Consider the following 20,315-nt stretch of genomic DNA (forward strand, 5'->3'; position numbering starts at 1 on the left):
TCACCCACTCGAAAAATTCAATCAGATTGGTCAGACATGATTTACCCTTGACAAAGCCATGCTGACTATGCCCGATTAATCCTTGCCTCTCCAAGTGGAGACTAATTTTGTCCCTCAGAATTTTTTCCAATAATTTCCCTACCACAGATGTTAGGCTCACTGGCCTGTAATTCCCTGGTTTATCCCTGCTACCCTTCTTGAATAATGGTACTACGTTAGCTGTTCTCCAGTCCTCTGGTACATCCCCTGTGGCCAGAGAGGTTCTGAAAATTTGTGACAGAGCCCCTGCAATCTCCTCCTTTGCCTCACACAACAGCCTGGGATACATCTCGTCCGGGCCTGGGGATTTATCCACTTTTTGGCCTGCTAAAACCGCTAGTGCCTCCTCCCTCTCGATGCTAATATGTTCAAGTATGTCACAGTCCCCTTGCCCGATTTCTATGTCTGCATCGTCTTTCTCCATAGTGAACACAGATGCAAAAAAATCATTTAAAACCCCACCTACATCATCTGGCTCTACACACAGATTGCCACTTTAGTCCCTAATGGGCCCTACCTTTTCCCTGGTTATCCTCTTGCCCTTAATATACTTATAAAACTTCTTAGGATTTTCCTTTATTTTGCTCGCCAGTGTTATTTCATGGCCCCTCCTCGCCATCCTAATTTCTTTTTTAAATATGCCCCTGCACTTTTTATACTCCTCTAGGGATTCCTCCGTGTTTAGTCTTTTGTAACTGCCAAAAGCCCCCCTTTTTTTCCGAATGCATTTTTGTATATCCCTTGTCATCCAAGGTTCCCCTTGCTTGTTGGCCCCACCCTTGACCTTTACAGGAACATGTTGGCGTTGTACTCTCTCTATTTCCCTTCTGAAAATCTCCCACTGCTTTGATGTGGATTTTCCTATAAGTAGCTGCTCCCAGTCCACTTTGGCCAGATCCTGCCTTATCATATTAAAATCGGCCTTCCCCCAATTTAGAACACTTATTTCGGGGCCGTCTTTGTCTTTTTCCATGACCACCTTAAATCTCACCGAATTATGGTCACTGTCGCCAAAATTCTCTCCTATTGACACTTCCACCACTTGCCCGGCTACATTCCCTAGAATTAGGTCCAGTACCGCCCCCTCTCTTGTAGGACTTTCCACATGTTGGCTCAATAAGCTCTCCTGGATGCACTTTAAGAATTCTGCACCCTCTAAGCCTTTCACACTCTGACTATCCCAGTTAATATTGGGGAAGTTGAAATCCCCCACTATTATTACCCTATTATTTTCGCACTTCTCTGAGATTTGCCTACATATCTGTTCCTCTATCTCCCTCTGACTGTTTGGGGGCCTATAGTGCACTCCCAGCAAAGTGCTTGCCCCCTTTTTGTTTTTAAGTTCTACCCATATGGCCTCATTAGAGGAACCCGCTAATATACCGTCCCTCCTTACAGCAGTAATTGACTCCTTAATTAATATTGCAACACCCCCTCCCCTTTTACACCCCCCTCTGTCTCGCCTGAAGATTCTATACCCCGGAATATTGAGCTGCCAGTCCTGACCCTCCCTCAACCATGTCTCCGTGATAGCAACAATATCGTACTCCCATGTGTTCAACAACAACGTCAGTTCATCCACCTTATTTGCAAGACTCCTTGCATTAAAATAAATGCCTCCCAGCCTTGCCATATTCCCTTTTGCCTTCACATATTTGCTCTGCCTTCACAGCTGACTTGTTTTTTCCTCTGTATTTGGCTGTAAATCACCCCCTACTATAGCTCCACTCTGTATCCCATCCCCCTGCCAAGTTAGTTTAAACCCCCCCCCCCAGCAGTGCTAGCAAACCTCCCCGCAAGTATATTGGTCCCCCTCTGGTTCAGGTGTAAACCGTCCGACTTGTACAAGTCCCACATTTCCCAGAAGCAGACCCAGTGATCCAGGAAACTAAAGCACTCCCTCCTGCACCACCCCTTTAGCCACGCATTCATCTATTCTATCTTCCTATTCCTATACTCACTAGCACGTGGCACCGGGAGTAATCCAGAGATTACAACCTTTGAGGTCCTGCTCTTTAATCTTCCACCTAGCTCCCTAAATTCTTGCTGCAGGACCTCATCCCTCTTTTTACCTATGTCGTTGGTACCAATGTGGACCACGACCTCTGGCTGTTCCCGCTCCCCCTCCAGAATGCCCTGCAGCCGCTCAGTGACATCCTTGACCCTGGCACCAGGGAGGCAACAAACCATCCTGGATTCACGTCTACGGCCACAGAAACGCCTATCTGTTCCCCTTACTATAGAATCCCCTACCACTATTGCTCTCCCACTCTTTTTCCTCCCTTCCTGGGCAGCAGGAGCACCCCCAGTGCCAGGAAGTTGGCTGCTGCTGCCTTCCCCTGGTGAGTCATCCCCCTCAACAGTATCCAAATCGGTATACCTGTTTGAGAGGGGAATGGTCACAGGGGTCTCCTGCACTAACTGCCTGCTTCTATTGCTCCTCCTGTTGGTCACCCATTTCCTTTCTTCCTGTGCAGCCCTGACCTGCGGTGTGACCAACTCACTAAATGTGTTATCCATGACACTCTCTGCATCGTGAATGCTCCACAACACATCCACCCGCAGCTCCAGTGCCTCAATGCGGTCTGCTAGTAGCCACAGCTGGATGCATTTCCGGCACGTGTGGTCATCAGGGGCACCGGCAGTGTCCCTGAATTCCCACATAGAGCAAGAGGAGCATAACATGGGGCTGGACTCTCCTGGCATGACATACCCTTTAATTAATTTAAATTAATTCACTATCACCAGTTAAAGATATCTCTAAGGCGCTTGTATAGTCTACCAACAGTCCCTGCTACACCAGAAAAGACCCTCGTAACTATAAACTACAGAGTTAAAGTTTAAAAAAGAGAAATACCCACCAACCAATCACTTACCTGCTCCCTGGTGACGTCACACTCTGATTACTTTTTACCTCTCTCCCCGCTGCTGAGTTGGTGTGCCTCGCTGCTCCCTGCTCCGAAATGGTCGCGCCTCGGTACTCGCGCCGGTTTTTATACCGGGCTCACCTCGCTGCTCCCTGCTCCGAACTGGTCGGGCCTCGGTACTCGCGCTAGTTTTTATACCGGGCTCACCTCGCTGCTCCCTGCTCCGAACTGGTCAGGCCGCTGTGCTCGCGCCGGTTTTTATACCGGGCTCACCTCGCTGCTCCCTGCTCCGAACTGGTCAGTTATGAGGTTGTTGTCGAGTCGGAGCTCCTGCAAGTTGGTGAGGTTAGAAAAGGCAGCCTTGTTGATAACAGCAATGTTGTTAATGTTCAGCTTTAGGGTCCGGAGATGGGGAGCATAAGAGAAGGTGTGACTATAAATGGTGAAAATCCTGTTGTAGCGAAAGGTTAGGAGCGACAGCTTGGGAAACACCACGACTGCCTTCCCATCCTTGTAACAGGAAGATAACTTGTTGACTCTGTTGTGCTCGATAATGAAAGAAACAACTTGCTTGCTTTTCGATGCAAATTCAAAGCAGGCCACAGATGTGAGGAGATTGTGTGATAAATCCCAGCTGGTGATGGGTGGGCACTGGGATAGGGAATGGGCAGGGAGGGATACGATCTGATTGTTCTGCAGGACCAGGCTCTTCATAGGCCTGAGATCCAGATAGTGGCACAGTTTGGACAGCTGACTCTGGTTGTGCAGCCTTAACCCAGAGTATTGAACATTCTGTAGATCCAGGTTTGCAGATTTGAGAAACTCGGTGTTTTTTAAGGGGTTGTTCTTGATGATCAAACACGAGATGTTCCTCAGGTCAACTTTAGAAAATTCCAAAGCATCGGAGAGTTTGTTATTGGACAGATCCAACTTGAGAATGTTGCTGAGGAAGTTCCGTTGGCAGTCAAATATTGTGAGAGAGTTGTGAGAGAGGGAAAGGTTTCGGAGGGATGGCGGGACGGCGGTGCGATGTTGCAGGGAGGCGAGTTGATTGTTGCCCAGATCCAGGAGCGTCAGATTACTGAGCCCAGAGAAAGCGCTCACCAGATGGGAGAAATTCTGGAGTTTATTGAAGCTTAAGACAAGTGTTTGAAGATTGTCCAATGCAGCGAAGGCTTTGGGTTCAACTGTGACTAAGCGGTTGTGATGGAGCAGGAGTTGATCTAACTTTTCAAGTTCTTGGAAGCCCGAAGAGTTCAGACGAGAGATACTGTTGTAGGACAGGATAAGGTCAGTAGGCTGGTGAGATTACTGAATGCAACACAGCAAATATTCTCAATCCGATTGTAATCCAGCCGCAGGGTGAGCAGCTTGGAGAGGGTGCGGAAGCTGTCCGCTTGCAGTTGGGTGAGCCAGTTGTGGGAGATGTTCAAGTGCATGGTGCTGGCTGGGAGGGCGGAAACGGCACTAGAGACCTGTGTCAGGAAGCAGTGGACGCACTGAAAGGTACCATTGTGGTGGGCATCCTGCATGCTGTTATTGAAACTGTACCCGGGGACTGTGGGCAACAACACATTGCAGGAGTGGGCACAGAGAAGCAGCAGCCATTCAACGCTCTGTCTCAACATCACAGCCTCCTTCTTCCGTCCGAGGGCTCAGATGTTTTGCAGGACCTCACTCAAGATAAATTCTGTGTGTGTGAGATGTTTTTTCTCTGTCGCTGCCAGAACATCCTGTAAAGTCAGAGATGGTTTACATTGTCAGTTTAGTAGAAATTAAGCAAATCAGTTAACCTGCTGCCATGGATACTCTGTTCTCCACTCCTCTGAAAAGCCATTCCCATGTTTAATATCTGTGATATGCGGAAGGCTCCTTTCTGTCCAGATATTACCAGCTCCCTGAAGACCCCTTACTCCTCTGAACACCTCACGCTCTCGCATACCTCGCCCATTCCATCTTCACCTGCGGCTCTCCCAGGCCACGACTACTTTCTCATTAAGAGTTGCTTCCTCTTTGTATTGAAGTGCCAAAGGCCCCAGACCCTGATGACTGTGTTCTCGAATACTGAGGGAAGACAGAGAGGAGAGAACAGAGGCTTTGAGGACAATGCTCCAAACATCCTGCGCACTGGTCCCCATATTACAAAAAAGATATAGAGGCACTGGAGAAGCTGCACAAAAGGTTTGAACAAGAACTGAGAGGTTTCAACTATCAGGAAAGATTAAACAGGCTGCGGCTCTTTAGAAAAGAGACTGAGAGGTGACCTGATAGAGGTCTTTAAAATTATGAAGGGATTCGATAAGGTAGACAGAGAGAAGATATTTCTAGTTGTGGGGGGAGACCAAAACTGGGGGCCATATATATGAGATAGTCACTAATTCATCCAATAGGGAATTCAGGAGAAAGTTCTTTACCCAGAGAGTGGTGAGAATGTGGAATATGCTACCACAAGGAGTGATTGAGGCGAATGTCATTTGAGGGGAAGCTAGATAAGGACCTGAGGGAGAAAGGAATAGAAGGTTGTGGTGATAGTGAGAGATGAAGTAGGGTGGGAGGAGGCTCGTGTGGAGTATAAACGCTGGCGTGGACCGGTCGAGCCGAATGGCCTGTGTATGTGCTGTAAAATTCTATCTCAACCTTGGATATGGAAGTTGGGCCACATGCCTGCAGTTGCCAATATAACAACTCTCTTCAGAGTTAAAGGGATAAATCAGATAACTACAGACCAGTCGGCCTAACATTGGTGGTGGGTGAGCTCCCAGAGAAAGAAAAAAGAAAGACTTGCGTTTCTACAGCGCCTTTCATGACCTCAGGAAGTCCCAACGCTTTAGTGCCAATGAAGTGTAGTCACTGTTGTAATTTAGAAAATGTGGCAGCCAATTTGCGCACAGCAAGCTCCCACAAACATCAGTGTGATAATGACCAGATAATCTGTTTTAGTTATGTTGATTAAGGGATAAGTATTGGCCCAGGACCCAGGGGAGAACTCTCCTGCTCTTCTTCGAAATAGTGCCATAGGATCTTTAAAGCCCACCTGAGAGGACAGACACGGCCTCGGTTTAACATCTCATCTGAAAGACGGCGCCTCCGACAGTGCATCACACTCTGTGTACTGCATTGGAGTGTCAGCCTGGATTTTTGTGCTCAAGTCACTGGAGTGGGGAGAGCGAGAGTAACTCAGGGCAAGGGTGCTTCCCACTGAGCCACGGCTGACGGGAGCAGGGACTGCAAGGTGGATGAGCAACCTGGCCACAGCACCGTGGAACGGGAGGCCATTCAAGAGGGGGGAGTAAATAGAAATGTTGTAGTGGTAGGGGATAGTATTATTAGGGGGATAGATAGAGTTCTCTGCAGCCGAGAGCGAGAGTCCCAAAGGCTGTGTTGCCTACTCGGTGCCAGGGTTAAGGACATCTCCTCTGGGCTGGAAAGAAACTTGCAGTGGGAGGGGGTGGATCCAGTTGTCGTGGCCCATGTTGGAACAAACGACGTAGATAGGACTAGGAAGCCGGTTCTGTTAAAGGAGTATGAGCAGCTAGGGTTCAAATTAAAAAACAGAACCTCAAGGGTAATAATCTCTGGATTATTACCTGAGCTACGAGCCAATTTGGCTAGGACAAATAAAATTAGAGAGTTAAATGCGTGGCTCAAAGACTGGTGTGGGAGAAATGGGTTTTGCTTCCTGGGACACTGGCACCAGTATTGGGGCAGGAGGGAGCTGTTCCGTTGGAACGGGCTTCACTTGGCCAGTGCTGGGACTAGAGTCCTGGCGGATCATATAACTAGGGCTGTAGAGAGGGCTTTAAACTAACTAGTTGGGGGGAGGTTCCTAGAGAGCAAATAATAAAATTGACAACAGAGAAGGTCATAGACTTAGGTAGCAGTGGGGAAATTAAAAACCAGAGCATGTCGGGAAGGGGCAGAAGGTACGGAGTAAAAGGTAAAGTAATAAAAAGGGCAAAAGCAGGAACTAAGTGTCACAAAACATATTTGAAAGTTCTCTATCTGAATGCACGTAGCATTCGTAACAAAATAGATGAGTTAATGGCACAAATAACTACATATGGGTATGATGTTGTGGCCATTACAGAAACATGGCTGCAGGGTGACAATGCCTGGGAATTAAACATACCAGGTTATTTATCGATCAGGAAGGACAGGCAGGAAGGAACGGGAGGTAGGGTGGCTATGTTAATAAAGGAAGGAACCACTGTAATACAGAGAAATGATATTGGGTCAAAAGATCAGGATAATGAAACAGTTTGGGTGGAGGTAAGGAATAATAAGGGGAAAAAAACACTAGTGGGCGTAGTCTATAGGCCTCCGAACAGTTGCAACTTTGTCGGACGGAGTATCAATCAGGAAATAGTTGAGGCTTGTAATAAGGGAACATCTATAATTATGGGGGATTTTAACTATCATATTAATTGGACAAATCAAATTGGGCAGGGCTGCCTTGAGGATGAGTTCATTGAGTGTATTAGGGATGGGTTTCTTGAGCAGTATGTAACTGAACCGACCAGGGGGCAAGCAACCTTAGATCTGGTCCTGTGTAACGAGACAGGATTAATTAAAAATGTCCTAGTAAAGGATCCCCTTGAAATGAGTGATCATAACATGGTTGAATTCCATATTCAATTAGAGGGTGAGAAGGTTGGATCTCAAACAAGCGTGCTAAGCTTGAATAAAGGAGACTATGAAGGTATGAGTGCGGAATAGAGTAGAATGGATTGGGAAAATAGATTAAAGGGTAAGACGATACATGATCAGTGGTGTACATTTAAGGAGTTATTTTACAACCTCCAAAAAATATATATTCCACTGAGAAGAAAAGGGTGTAAAAGAAAAGACAGCCATCCGTGGCTAAGTAAAGAAATTAAGGATAGTATTCGACTAAAAACAAGGGCATATAAGGTAGCCAAATCTAGTGGGAATATAGAGGATTGGGAAAAATTTAAAAGACAGCAAAAAACAGCAAAAAGATTGATTAAGAAAGGGAAGATAGATTATGAAAGTAAATTAGCAAAAAATATAAAAACAGACAGTAAGAGTTTTTATAGTTATATCAAAAGAAAAAGGGTGGCTAAAGTAAATGTTGGTCCCTTAGAGGATGAGACCGGGAAATTAATGGTGGGAAATATGGAGATGGCAAAAACACTGAATGAATATTTTGCATCAGTCTTTACAGTAGAGGACACTAAGAATATCCCAACACTGGACAAACAGGGTGCTATAGGTGGGGAGGAGCTAAACACGATCAAAATCACTGAGGAAGTGGTACTCGGTAAAATAATGGGATTCAAGGCAGATAAATCACCTGGACCTGATGGCTTACATTCTAGGGTCTTGAGGGAAGTGGCGGTAGAGATTGTGGATGCATTGGTAATAATTTTCCAAAACTCCCTGGACTCAGCAAAGGTCCCGGCAGACTGGAAAACTGCTAATGTAACACTCTTATTTAAAAAGAGCAGTAGACAGAAGGCTGGAAACTATAGACAGGTTAGCCTAAAGTTTGTGGTAGGTAAAATTTTGGAGTCCATTATTAAGGAGACAGTAACAGGACATTTGGATAATCATAATTTAATAGGACAAAGTCAGCATGGTTTTATGAAGGGGAAGTCATGTTTGACAAATTTGCTGGAGTTCTTTGAGGAAGTAACATTTCGGGTGGATAAAGGGGAACCAGTGGACGTAGTGTATTAAGACTTCCAAAAGGCATTTGACAAGGTGCCACACAAAAGATTATTGCTTAAGATAAAAAATCACGGGATTGGGGGTAATATTCTGGCATGGACAGAGGATTGGCTATCTAACAGAAGGCAGAGAGTTGGGATAAATGGTTCATTCTCAGACTGGCAATCAGTGACTTGTGGTGTTCCGCAGGGGTCAGTGCTGGGTCCCCAACTCTTTACAATCTATATTAACGATTTGGAGGAGGGGACCGAGTGTAATATATCAAAGTTTGCAGATGATACTAAGATGGGAGGGAAAGTAGTGAGTGAGGAGGACATAAAAAACCTGCAAGGGGACATAGACAGGCAAAGTAAGTGGGCAGAGATTTGGCAGATGGAATACAATACTGGAAAGTGTGAGGTTATGCACTTTGGCAGGAAAAATCGTAGAGCAATTTATTATCTTAATGGCAAGAAATTGGAAAGTGCTGAAGTACAAAGGGATCTGGGGGTCCTGGTGTATGAAACTCAAAAGGTTAGTATGCAGGTGCAGCAAGTGATTAAGAAGGCCAATGGAATGTTGGCTTTCATTGCTAGGGGGGTAGAATATAAAAATAGAGAGGTATTGCTTCAGTTGTACAAGGTATTGGTGAGACCGCACCTGGAATACTGCATACAGTTTTGGTGTCCATACTTAAGAAAATACATACTTGCTCTCGAGTCAGTACAAAGAAGGTTCACTCGGTTAATCCCGGGGATGAGGGGATGGATATATGAGGAGAGGATGAGTAGATTGGGACTCTACTCATTGGAGTTCAGAAGAATGAGAGGCGATCTTATTGAAACATATAAGATTGTGAAGGGGTTTGATCGGGTGGATGCAGGCAGGATGTTCCCGATGATGGGTGAAACTATAACTAGGGGCCATAGTCTTAGAATAAGGGGCTGCTCTTTCAAAACTGAGATGAGGAGGAACTACTTCACTCAGAGGGTGGTAGGTTCATGGAATATGGTGCCCCAAAAAGCTGTAGAAGCTAAATCATTACATAAATTTAAAACAGAAATAGACAGTTTCCTAGAAGTAAAGGGAATTAAGGGTACGGGGAGCGGGCAGGAATTTGGACTTGAGTCTAGGTTCGGATCGGACATGGCCCTGTGGGTAGCGGAGCAGGCCGAGGTGCTGTGTAGCCTGATCCTGCTCCTATTTTGTGTGTCTAATTCTGTTAGATTCAGGAGATGGTTCTGTGATAGTAGATTGGCGGCTAGGATCAGATCAGCCATGATCTTATTGAATGGCGAAGCAGGCTCGAGGGGCCGATTGGCCTACTCCTGCTCCTATTTCTTATGTTCTTATGGTCTTATAGGGTCTGATGAAAGAGAGGAACTGAAAGAAATCAGTATTTGTAGGAAAATGGTGTTAGGGAAATTGACGGGATTGAAGGCCGATAAATCCCCAGGGGCTGATAATCTACATCCTAGGGTACTTAAGGAAGTGGCCCTAGAAATAGTAGATGCATTGCTGATCATCTTCCAACATTCGATGGAATCTGGAACAGTACCCATAGCTTGGAGGGTAGCTAATGTTACCCCACTATTCAAAACAGGTGGTAGAGAGAAAAATGGGAATTACAGACCGGTAAATCTGACATCGGTAGTGGGGAAATGCTAGAGTCCATTATAAAAGATGTAATAGCAGAGCACTTGGAAAACAATGACAGGATCGGACAAAGTCAACATGGATTTACAAAAGGTAAATCGTGCTTGACTAATCTACTGGAATTTTTTGAGGATGTAACTGGTAAAATAGACAATGGAGAACCAGTGGATGTGGTGTATTTGGACTTTCAAAAGGCTTTCGATAAGGTCCCGCATAAGAGATTAGCGTGTAAAGTTAAGGCACATGGGATTGGGGGCAAGGTATTGACTTGGATAGAGAACTGGTTGGCAGACAGTTGACAAAGAGTTGGAACAAATGGGTCTTTTCTGAGCGGCAGGCAGTAACTAGTGGGGCACCGCAGGGATCGGTCCTTGGGCCCCAGCTATTCACAATATATAATAATGATCTAGACAAGGGAACTAGATGTAATATCTCCAAGTTTGCAGATGACACAAAGCTGGGTGGGAGTGTGTTCTGTGAGGAGGATGCTGAGAAACTCCAGTATGATTTGGACAGGTTGGGTGATTGGGCAAAAGCATGGCAGATGCAATATAACGTGGATAAATGCGAGGTTATCCACTTTGGTGTCAAAAACAGGAAGGCAGATTACTATCTGAATAGCAATAGATTGGGAGAAGTGGAAGTGCAACGAGACCTTGGTGTCCTTGTACAGCAGTCGCTGAAGTTAAGCATACAGGTGCAGCAGGCAGTTAAGAAGGCAAATGGTATGTTGGCCTTCGTAGCGAAAGGGTTTGAGTGCAGGAACAAGGATGCCTTGCTGCAGTTGTACAGGGACTTGATGAGACCACATCGTGAGTATTGTGTGCAGTTTTGGTCGCCTTATCTGAGGAAGGATGTTCTTGCCATGGAAGGAGTTCAGCGAAGATTCACCAGGCTGATACCTGGGATGGCAGGAATGACGTATGAGGAGAGATTGGGTCGATTGCGCTTATACTCGCTGGAGTTTAGAAGAATGAGAGGGGATCTCATTGAAACTTATAAAAGTCTGACAGGACTGGACAGACCAGATGCAGGAAGGATGTTCTCGATGGCCGGGGAGTCCAGAACCAGGGGTCACAGTCTAAGGATAAGGGGTAAGCCATTTAGGACTGAGATGAGGAGGAATTTCTTCACCCAGAGACTGGTGAACCTGTGGAATTCTCTACCACAGAAGGCAGTAGAGGCCAGTTCATTAAATATATTCAAGAAGGAGTTGGATATATTTCTTAAGGCTAAAGGGATCAAGGAGTATGGGGAGAAAGCAGGGACCGGGTACTGAATTTGAATGATCAGCCATGATTGAATTGAATGGCGGAGCAGGCTCGAGGGGCCGAATGGCCTACTCCTGCTCCTACCTTCTATGTTTCTATGTTTCTATGTCCTTATATGGGATAAAATGAATACTCAACCAGAAACCGTTCTAGAAACCAGGAAGCTGTTTAAAAGACAGAAGCAGAGTGCGGTAGTTATTGGGTGTTTTTTTGACTGGACGATGTAAAGAGTTGGCCCCGCTGCATCACTGCTGCGACCGTTGCCCTTCTTGCTATTTCAACAATCTGGACTTGGGTACAGGAGGCAGACGTATCGACATTTGCTGCTAACACGAAAAACAGGGAGCCTGGGGAGCTGTGAAGGAACCGTCAGTGAACATTTAGAGAAGAATATGGAGAGGAAATGTACAGCAAATGGCTTGTTAAAAGCTGCCCAGGAGTCTCCAACAATAGATATTTACAGAGCAGAGGAGACTATTCGGCCCACTGTGTTAATTCTGTGTCTTTGCCACAGCAATACTAAACTAAACCCACTGAACCAATATCTCCCCATAGACCTGTATCAATCGCAAACTAATCCCACTGCCCCACTCTCTCCCCAAAGCCCTGTAACAATCCCAAACTAATCCCACTGTCCCGCTCTCTCCCGAAAGCCCTGTAACAATCCCAAACTAATCCCACTGACCCGCTATCTCCCCATAGCCCTGTATCAATCCCCAAACTAATCCCACTGCCCCGCTCACACCCCATAGACCTGTATCAATCCCAAACTAATCCCAATGCCCCGCTCTCTCCCCAAAGCCCTGTAACAATCCCAAACTAATCCCACTGACCCGCTATCTCCCCATAGCCCTGTATCAATCCCCAAAGTAATCCCACTGCCCCACACCGACCCCATAGACCTGTATCAATCACAAACTAATCCCACTGCCCCGCTCTCACCCCATAGCCCTGAATCAATCCGAAACTAATCCCACTGCCCCGCTCTCACCCCAAAGCCCTGAATCAATCCCAAACTAATCCCACTGCCCCGCTCACACACCATAGACCTCTATCAATCACAAACTAATGCCACTGCCCCGCTCTCACCCCATAGCCCTGAATCAATCCCAAACTAATCACACTGCCCCACTCACACCCCATAGACCTGTATCAATCCCAAAATATCCCAGTGCCCCACTCTCTCCCCATAGCCCTGCGCCGGCACTTTGAAAGATCTCTGCAATTAATTTGATTCACCTGCCCTTTCCCCATAGCCCTGTAATGTTTTTCCTTCAAGTATTTATTCAACTGCCTTTTGAAAGTCACTATTGAATCTGCTTCCACCGCCCTTTCAGGCAGCGCATTCCAGATCACAACAACTTGCTGCTTAAAAAAAATGTTTCCTCATGTCACCTCTGGTTCCTTTGCCAATCACCATAAATCTGTGTCCTCTGGTTACCGAACCTTCTGCCAGTGGAAACACTTTCTTCTTATTTACGCTATCAAAACTATTCATAAGTTTGAAAATCTCTATCAAATCTCCTCTTAACCCTCTCTGCTCTAAGGAGAACAATCCCAGCTTCTCCAGTCTCTCCACATAATTGAATTCCCTCATCCCTGGTACCATTCTCGTAAATCTCCTCTGCACCCTCTCTAAGACCTTGACATCCTGTGTTGACTTTAACAACATAGCACTGATTTGACACGTTCCTGTGAAAGATCATTGATCATTAAGAGATTGTAAATCTCACCTGCTTGCTGCTGGGGTTTGCCGATGTTGAGCTGAGACTTTAAGTGCAATGGTTTTGAAATGACAATCAGAGGGGATGTGGTTTAGACGTCACATGAATGAAATGGCAGCTTCATCTTAAAAAGGAGAAGTGTAAGTGAAGGCCGTCCACGAGGAGGCTGGATTGGCTCGTGTGTGTCATGGGCTGTGGTAACCCACTGTCCAAACTGTCTACGGTGGGCAGCAGCAGCTGTCACAGCTGGGAGCCACTTTCTTTATCTTTACAACTTCCCTTCTCCACCTCTCCCCTCCTGCTGACACCCATCACAACTGGTCCTCTGCTCAGCCATTGCCCACAGCCCGCAGGGCGAGTGGACAAGAAGCCAGGCTCATTCACCCTCTCCCGAACACAGGGCCACAGACACCAATTGTAACCGCTGCCCAGGCTCAGGTCAGCTCCCTCAGCACAGGCCGGGGATGAGGCCTGGGCCTTTCCAAATGCAAGGAAGCAAGAAACAAATACTGGCCAGGAAAGGCTCAGCGATTCGAGAAATCTGTGCGTTTGTTTGATTGAAACCAAAACAGCTTCGAACCCAAGGATGCTTCATACAGGTGGAGAAATTCAGTTCACTTTTTCGACACAATTCAAATCAGCAGAAGCAATCAACATGTTGAAACCGGCAAATATGAACACATCTATCACTAAGCAACAATAGATTAAGGAGCATATGGCACAGAAAAGGAAGAAATGAAAGAAAGATTCAAAGAAAGAAAGAAAGTACAAGGACTTGGGGTTTTATACACTGGCACTGTGTTTCTTTCTGCGCCGGGACAGCAGAGGGCACAATCGGAACATCAGCCACATCAGTGCCTGAAACATGGTTCAATAGGAACAGGAGGAGGCCATTCAGCACCTCGAGCCTGTCAAACCGGAACTGGTGGAGGCCATTCAGCCCCTCGAGCCTGTCAAACCGGAACAGGAGGAGTCCATTCAGCCCCTCGAGCCTGTCAAACCGGAACAGGAGGAGGCCATTCAGTCCCTCGAGCCTGTCAAACCGGGACAGGAGGAGACCATTCAGCCCCTTGAGCCTGTCGAACAGGAACAGGAGGAGGCCATTCAGTCCCTCGAGCCTGTTACACAGGAACAGGAGGAGGCCATTCAGCCCCTCGAGCCTGTCAAACCGGGACAGGAGGAGACCATTCAGCCCCTTGAGCTTGTCGAACAGGAACAGGAGGAGGCCATTCAGTCCCTCGAGCCTGTTACACAGGAACAGGAGGAGGCCATTCAGCCCCTTGAGCCTGTCAAACAGGAACAGGAGGAGGCCATTCAGCCGCTCGATCCTGTCGAACAGGAACGGGAGGAGGCCATTCAGCCCCTTGAGCCTGTCAAACAGGAACAGGAGGAGGCCATTCAGCCCCTTGAGCCTGTCAAACAGGAACAGGAGGAGGCCATTCAGCCCCTCGAGCCTGTCAAACAGGAACAGGAGGAGGCCATTCAGCCACTCGAGCCTGTCAAACCGGAACTGGAGGAGGCCATTCAGCCCCTCGAGCCTGTCAAACCAGAAGAGCAGGAGGCCATTCAGCCCCTCGAGCCTGTCGAACAGGAACAGGAGGAGGCCATTCAGCCCCTCGAGCCTGTCAAACAGGAACAGGAGGAGGCCATTCAGCCCCTTGAGGCTGTCAAACAGGAACAGGAGGAGGCCATTCACTCCCTTGAGCCCGTTACACTGGAACAGGAGGCCATTCAGCCCCTCGAGCCTGTTACACAGGAGGAGGCCATTCAGCCCCTCGAGCCTGTTACACAGGAACAGGAGGAGGACATTCAGCCCCTCGAGCATGTTGCACAGGAACAGGAGGAGGCCATTCAGCCCCTCAAGCCTGTTACACTGGAACAGGAGGCCATTCAACCCCTCGAGCCTGTTACAATGGAACAGGAGGACATTCAGCCCCTCAAGGCTGTTACACAGGAACAGGTGGAGGCCATTCATTCCCTTGATCCAGTTACACAGGAACAGCTAATTTATTATTAATGTTTCATGTGATGTGTTTGCTCTGAAATAAATTGTTAAAAATGTTAACCTGCATTGGCCGGGAAGCGAACCCGGGTCTTTCATGTGGCAGGCGAGAATGCTACCCCTGAACCAGCAATGCACACACTGACAGCAATGCTCATTTTCCGTTAGCGCCAATTTATTTTTGACTTTTGTTAATAGTAGCGAGGACACTGCGGTAAAATAAAAAGTGAAATGCAGCAGATGCTGGATCTGAAATTGTTCATTAAATGTTGGAAACACTCCACAGGTCAGGGAACATCTGTGGACAGAAAAACACAGGGTTAACCTTTCAGGTCCATGAACTCTCGGTAGAACTAAGATTTTGCAGCTTTGTAGGTCCCGTATGAGTTTCCTTCCAAACTTTTTAAACTTTTAAACTGCTCAAAAATTACAAAATTAAGAAACTAACCTTCCCTCGAAAAATAAATGGCCCGTACGGTGACCGAACCCGCGACCTTAGCGTTATTTGCACCACGCACTAACCAACTGAGCTAACCAGCCCATCTGTAAGGCTCACCTATAAAACCGTCCCTGTTTCTGGTCTTTGCCAGCTAAGTCACTTTGTCATGGAAGGCTGTAAATGAAAGACTTGAATTTCTACAGGCCTTTCACGACCTCAGGACATCCTAAAGTGCTTTGCAGCCAATGAATACTTTTTGAACTTTTTGCATCTGTGACAAGTAGACTGGTCAGGAGGAGGTCAAGAAGGTTTTCCACTCGTGTTGGTTCCCTCACCACCTGCCGCAGGCCCAGACTGGCAGCCATGTCCTTCAGTACTCGACCAGCTCGGTCAGTAGTGCTGCTACCGAGCCACTCTTGGTGATGGGCATTGAGGTCCCCACCCAGAGTACATTCTGTGCCCTTGCTGCCTTCAGTGCTTCTTCCAAGTGGTGTTCAACATGGAGGAGCACTGATTCATCAGCTGAGGGAGGGTGGTAGGTGGTAATCAGCAGGAGGTTTCCTTGCCCATGATGTTCCTGTGTAACAGGCTTGAGGGGCTGAATGGCTTCCTCCTTTTCCTGCATAATAGGCTGAATAGCCTCCTCCTGTTCCTGCGTAACAGGCTCGAGGGGCTGAATGGCCTCTTCCTGTTTATGTGTAACATACCCGAGGAGCTGATTGGCCTCCTCCTGTTCCTTTATAACAGACTCGAAGGGCTGAATGGCCTCCTCCTGTTCCTGTATAACAGACTCAAGGGGCTGAATGGCCTCCTCCTGTTCCTGTGTAACAGGCTCAAGGGGCTGAATGGCATCCTCCTGTGCATGTATGACAGGCTTGAAGGGCTGAATAGCCTCCTCCTGTTCATGTATAACGGGCCTGAGGGGCTGAATGGCCTCCTCCTATTCCTGTGTAACCGGCTTGAGGGGCTGAATGGCTTCCTCCTTTTCCTGTATAACACGCTCGAGAGGCTGAATAGCCTCCTTCTGTTCCTGTATAACAGGCTCGTGTGTCTGAATTGTCTCCTCTTGTTCCTGTGTAACAGGCTTGAGTGGCTGAATGGCCTCCTCCTGTTACTGTGTAACAGGCTCGAGGGGATGAATGGCATCCTCCTGTGCATGTATAACAGGCTCGAGGGGCTGAATGTCTCCTCCTGTTCATGTATAACAGGCTTGAGGGGCTGAATGGCCTCCTCCTGTTACCGTATAACAGACTCGTGTGTCTGAATTGCCTCCTCCTGTTCCAGTGTAGCAGGCTTGAGGGACTGAATGTCCTCCTCCTGTTCATGTGTGGCAGGTTTGAGGGGCTGAATGGCCTCCTGCTGTTCCTGTGAAACAGACTCGGTCTGAATTGCCTTCTCCTGTTCCTTTATAACTGGATCATGGGTCTGATTTGCCTCCTCTTCATCCTATGTAACAGGTTCGAGGGGCTGAATGGAGTTCTACTGTTCTTGTACAGATCTTGTATCGCTGAACGGCTTCCTCCTGTCCAATGCAACAGGCTCGAGGCGTTAAAGGCCTCTTCTTGTCACTGTGTAACAGGCTCGAGGGGCTGAATGGCCTCCTCCTGTTCCTGTATAACAGGCTAAAGGGTCTGAATGGCCTCCTCCTGTTCCTGTGTAAAAGGGTCTTTGGACTGAATGGTCTCCTCCTGTTCCTATGTAAAACGGCCACGGGACTGAATGGCCTCCTCCTGCTCCTGTGAAACTGACTCAGGGGTTGAGAGTACTCAGAGGGAACGTGTCGGGGCGGTAGTTTCCCTTCTCTGAATTACCGATTTACTGCAAAATGTACTGACAGTGGAGGAACCACCGAACCCTCGCCCAAAATCCGACTCTGGTGGGACTCGAAACCCTAACCTTTGAATGCCTTAATCTATACAAACAACTAATAGAAGTCCAATGCGCTATCCATTGCGCCACAGAGCCAATTACATAAAGCTCTATTACAAAAGCAAAATAGTGTTGATGCTGGAAATCTGAAATATAAACAGATGAAATGCTGGAAACACTCTGCAGGTCAGGCAGCATTCCATGTCTGTTTAAAAGGGGTCAACTTTCAGTCCCGGATCATTCTGTGTCTGTTTAATAGGGACATGCTGTCAGTCCCGGATCATTCTGTGTCTGTTTAAAAGGGACATGCTGTCAGCCCCGGTTTATTCTGTGTCTGTTTAAAAGGGACATGCTTTCAGTCCCGGATTATTCTGTATCTGTTTAAAAGGGATGTGCTGTCAGTCCCGGATCATTCTGTGTCTGATTAAAACGGGTGTTACATAATATTATAGAGTCTGCCCCACAGAAACAGTCCATTTGCACGAACTGGTCTCCACACGAGGCTCCTCCTTCTCTATTTCTCCTCACCCCCCAAATAAAACTAGAATCAGTAATGGCAACCATGAAACTATCGGATTGTCGTAAAAACCCATCTGGTTCACTAATGTCTTTCAGGGAAAGAAATCTGCCATCCTTACCCGGTCTGGCCTTTGTGTCACTCCAGTCCCATAGCAATGTGGTTGATTCTTAACTGCCCTCTGACATGGCCTAGCAAGCCATTCAGTTGTAACAAACCGCTATGAAACAAAATAATAAAAATGAAGCTGGACGGGCCACCTGGCCTGATCCATATCAGCCTCCTCCTGAGGTCCCCACCATCACAGAAGCCAGTCTTCAGCCAATTCGATTCACTCCACGTGATATCAAGAAAAGGCTGAGCACACTGGATACAGCAATGGCTCTGGGCCCTGACAACACCCCGGCTATCATTCTGAAGACTTGTGCTCCAGCCAAGCTGTTCTAGTACAGCTACAACACTGGCATCTATCCAACAATGTGGAAGACTGCCCAGGTATGTCCTGTCCACAAAAAGCAGGACAAATCCAATCCAGCCAATTACCGCCCCATCAGTCTACTCTCTACTCTCAATCATCAGCAAAGTAATGGAAGGTGTCATCCACAGTGCTGTAAAGTGGCACTTACTGACCAATAACCTGCTCATTGATGCCCGGTTTGGGTTCTGACAAGAGCACTCGGCTCCCGACTTCATTAAAACCTTGGTCCAACATGAACAAAGGAGCTGACCACCAACATCCTGGGTGTTACCATTGAACATAAATACTGTGACAACAAGAGAAGGTCAGAGGCGAGGCATTCTGCGTCGGGTGTCTCACCTCCTGACTCCCCAAAGCCTTTCTACCATCTACACGGCACAAGTAAGGAGTGTGATGGAATACTCTCCACTTGCCTGGATGAGTGCAGCTCCAACAACACTCAAGAAGTTCGACACCTTCCAGGGCAATGCAGCCCGCTTGATTGGCACCCCATCCACCACCTTAAACATTCACTCCCTCCACCACCGGCGCACCGTGGCTGCAGTGCGTACCATCTACAAGATGCACTGCAGCAACTCACCAAGGCTTCTTCAGCAGCACCTGCCAAACACGCAACCTCTTCCACCTAGAAGGACAAGCACAGCAGGCACATGGGAACACCCCCACCTCCAAGTTCCCCTCCAAGTCACACACCATTCCGACATAGAAGTGTATTGCCGATCCTTCATCGTCGCTGGGTCAAAATCCTGGAGCTCCCTCCCTTACAGCACTGTGGGAGCACCTTCACCACACGGACTGCAGCGGTTCAAGAAGGCGGCTCACCACCACCTTCTCAAGGGGCAATTAGGGATGGGCATTTAATGCTGGCCTTGCCAGCGCACCCACATCCCATAAACGAATTTAAAAAATCCTATCAGCATATCCTTCTATTCCTTTCTCCCTTCCTCTTAAATGCATCTAGTAGTATTTACCTCAACTACTGCATTCTTAGCGCTCTTTGGCCAAAGAAGTTAATCCTGAATTCCCTGCTGGATTTATCGGTGAGTATTTATGACCTGTCTTCTCTGAGCTAGCTCCTGACTCACTCACAGTAGGAAGCATTCTCTCACTGTTTAAGTGCAGCTGCGATGGCCGAGTGGTTAAGGCGTTGGACTCGAAATCCAATGGGGTTTCCCCGCGCAGGTTCGAACCTTGCTCGCAGCTACTTTGATGCAATTTTTTTATTTCATCGGCTCCCTGTGGCGATCACTGGACCCGAAATTGATCAGAATACCCTCCACTGCACTTTATTACACTGATTAACCCAAAGTTCCAATTGAAACGCTAATAATTTATCGGCATCAATTAGATATTGTGGATTTGTTGGGAACTAGTGAGCAATACACACACAAAGCAGCAGCAAAAATACTAATTATAAAGAGCCCTGCAGTGTTTGGTATGGAATCACCTTCAGCTGCTAAGTGGGAACACGGTTTGGTTTTGTAAAACTGAACACGAATTAAAAAGTGTGTAAAAAGACCGTGGCAGGACTCGAACCTCCAATATCCTGATAACCACAGAAATTAATATCAAAGCCTGACGTTTTATCCATTAGGCCACGCGACCAGTAGTAGTAATTTGTAGATCAGCGCCATCTGTGGACAGATAGACACAGGGTCAACCTTCCAGTTCCTTGAGCTCTCTGCAGAACTAAGGTTTTGTCGCTTTGCTTCAAAGTATTACAGCTCCAATCTTTTCAGCAAATAGCAAAATTAAGAACCGACCCACACCATCAAAAAGTAAA

General features: G+C 47.2%; 1 non-coding gene across 1 annotated transcript; it reads left to right on the forward strand.

The window, feature by feature from the left end:
- The first annotated feature begins 19,653 nt into the window (after window positions 1-19,653).
- trnas-cga (transfer RNA serine (anticodon CGA)) lies at window positions 19,654-19,735 on the forward strand. The gene has a single exon. It is a non-coding gene; the product is annotated as a tRNA-Ser (tRNA).
- The last annotated feature ends 580 nt before the right edge of the window (window positions 19,736-20,315 follow it).

The sequence above is a fragment of the Somniosus microcephalus genome, unplaced genomic scaffold (assembly GCF_052327205.1).
Source record: "Somniosus microcephalus isolate GS21.2 unplaced genomic scaffold, FLI_Smic_1.0 unresolved_chr8, whole genome shotgun sequence".
NCBI classification, from domain to species: domain Eukaryota; kingdom Metazoa; phylum Chordata; class Chondrichthyes; order Squaliformes; family Somniosidae; genus Somniosus; species Somniosus microcephalus.